At 35.5% G+C, this 3,057-nt stretch overlaps 1 long non-coding RNA gene across 1 annotated transcript; it reads right to left on the minus strand.

Annotated features, from left to right (window-relative positions):
* Positions 1-560: 560 nt before the first annotated feature.
* LOC109121802 (uncharacterized) lies at positions 561-2,219 on the minus strand. Its single transcript, XR_002029060.2, has 2 exons — positions 2,059-2,219; positions 561-887 (listed from the first exon to the last, which is right to left on the minus strand). It is a non-coding gene; the product is annotated as an uncharacterized LOC109121802 (long non-coding RNA).
* Between the last annotated feature and the right edge of the window lie 838 nt (positions 2,220-3,057).

Genomic DNA, 3,057 nt, shown 5'->3' on the forward strand with positions numbered 1-3,057 from the left:
ATAATTGATATGATCTTATGTTCATATAGTTTACTAACATTTGAGAATCCACTATTCAAATAAAGTTGAAAAGTTACCGTGGTGAAAAGTTCTCTCACTCCTCTTAATTGCTATGACACATTTTCTTTTCAAAATAAAACCTTAAATCATAAAAAGATTAAAGTACATAGTAGGCAAATTCGTTATTAATTAAATAAAAAATCTATTTATCACTCATAATCATTTCTTTTTAGTTCTCTTTCTCATGTTGTTTATTGTTCACAATCATCTCTCTTGATAAAAATATGATTCTTATCACATTAAGATATAGATCTTGAAATTAATGCTAGTACAGTTTTGGATTTAATTTCATGGTTGGTTTGATTAGTTGAAGACTAAAAATCCCATACATTTTGTAAGTCGACTCAAAGGTTTTATAAAGTAATGAGATAAGCTATTAGCGCAGCTTCATAATTAATTATAAAAATGCTTAAAAAGTTTTGAAAATAGAAAAATCGATATTTTTTTAATTTTATTACTATGATGTAAAATTAAAAACAAAAATAGATCACCAAACGTAGTTCCTCGAAAAATTGAGAAGTCCTTATTTTAGTAAAACAAAAATAAAAGAAAACACGTACACACATATTAATAATAATAATAAATTCCACTACCTCTCAACACCTGCAAGTATTGAGATGACCATAAGCTATATGTAACATCAGAATAGAAATTTAGGAAGTGCTTCATACATATGGATACCAAATGAACCAAATTGATCAACGATGTTACGGAGGCCCTGGGCTGCAATAGTGTGCAGGTCTCACTTGGGCCGTCGATGTTGGGAGGAAGCATCCTGGACTAGGACTTGAAGGATTTGGATACACTTGCGAACTTGGCGAAGGTAGCTGTTTCGGTGGTTTGTCCAAAAAATAAATATCATAAAATTAATATGCTTAATATTGTTAGGCTTTTATTGAAAGGGGAATCGTGTTACCATGCACCAACCCCAAAAAATTTGACTTTTTAAACCTTTATTTTTAATTTTTTAATTTAAGTGTCAAATAGAAAAAAAGATCCCCTTTTATACACCCAATGAGTAATTTTCCAAAATTATCCTATCTATTTTTTTTTTTTTTCTTTTTATTTCTCCCAAACCGTCCGCCTCTCCCTCCCTCCCCACTTAAACTGGCCGGCACTTCGCCGGCGTCATTATCGGCCGCCACTCACACCTCTCTCCGGTCTCCAATCTCCCTCTCTCTCCCTTTCTCGTCCCTCTTTCTCTCTCTTTCCTTCCCTTTTCACATCACCACCGCCACCACTACCAGCGACCCACTGCTTGCCTCTCATCGACGGCAAAACCGGGCTGCACTTTGTCGGCGTCATAAGCGGCCGCAGCTCACAGCTCTCACCGGCCGGCAACCTCATCCTCTCTTCTTTTCCTTTCCCTATTTCTTTCTCTTTCCTTCGCTTTTCACATCACCATCGCCACTGCCAACGACCCACGGCTGCTGCCACGTCTCACCCGTGGCGACTAGTGCCGCCCAGTCGCTGCTCGTGAGAGGCCGCAGCAGCAGCAGTGGGTCGTTGGCAGTGGTAGCGGTGGTGATGTGGAAAGGGAACGAAAGTGAAAGAAATAGGGAGGGGAAAGGGAGAGAGAAAGAGAGGGAGGTTGCCGGCCGAAGGGGATTGTGAGCAGCAGCCGGCCATGCACTGGTGATGGCGCTGACAGTAGTGGCAGTGGTGATGTCGAAAAAGGGAAGGAAAAAAGAGAGGAAGAGAGAGAAATAGAGAGATGCGAGAGAGAGGGAAAATCTCTGTCGGAGAGAGCTGTGCGGCCGTCAATGATGACGCCGACAAGGTGACACTGACAGCAGATTATGGTGTAGTGGGAGAGGCGGGTGGGTAATTTTGGAAAAAAACTTAGAATTACTGTTTGAGTGTATGAAAGGATAATTTGTATTTTCATTTTGCACTTAAATTGAAAAGTCAAAAATAAAAATTAAAAAATTGAGATCTTTGGGGATTGGTGTATGGTAACATGATTCCTCCCTTATTGAATAGCATAAACAAACTTACAGGAGAGGAATCGCCTACGAATGCTCTTTTGCAGTTACATACCACCAACATCTCAGGCAGAATGAATAATACGACGCAAATGATGAGGAATGCCTTGCCAACAGCCATCTCTTGTGCTTTCTTAATCACCTACTTATGCTAATACGAAAACGAGAATACCACCCCAGCCCATATTTATAGCAACGTTCGAGCCTACCTCTTCAAACTAACCCCACTACTTGAATTGGAAGCCATGAAGCAATTTCCAGTTTTCAAACTAGAATATTTGACAACAATTAATTCACTATTGAGACCTTCCTCGTAATTAATATTTGGTTGGTTTGGTGATAAAATATTATTAAGAATAATTTTAAATAATCTTCGTACTATTTATTTTACTAGTTTTTTAAAAAATTATGTGATTTCATGTGTCATTTACATTTATATTTTTCATAACTATTTTTTTGCTTTATTGAACACATCTTTTAACCTTTTTTTTAATATATATATTTATTGGAAATTATTAATTTTTTGATAAAATTTAAAATTAAGGAGAATTTTAGTACTTAATGATAATTGTAGAATATTGTAACTATCAAAAGTTAACTCTACACCTAGACAAGTAAATAGTATGAATATAATCTTATCAAAGGTATTCATTATCTAATCACATCAATAGTATTCATTCAAATTTGGTGTGCCGCATGATTTTCTCTTATTGATCAATTTTCCATGAGAAAAAAAGTTATGTTACTTTGACTTTTGATGTTTTTTGAACCCATTTCTAGGAGTCTTTTAAGGTCCTTTCATTTGATAAGAGCAATCAAATTAAAAAAAGAGGTCACCCAACTTCTTAAAATATGCAAAAGGATAAGCTTGATCCATAATCAATGGAGTTAACGTAATATCAATTTTAAATAAAATAGTTAATCAATTTTCTAAAAATAATGCTTATAAAACGGCTAGTTCATAAAAAGAATGCAAATAAAAGTATTTCACAAAAATTGATTTTGATGATTT

The sequence above is a fragment of the Vitis vinifera genome, chromosome 19 (genome assembly GCF_030704535.1).
Source record: "Vitis vinifera cultivar Pinot Noir 40024 chromosome 19, ASM3070453v1".
NCBI classification, from domain to species: Eukaryota; Viridiplantae; Streptophyta; class Magnoliopsida; order Vitales; family Vitaceae; genus Vitis; species Vitis vinifera.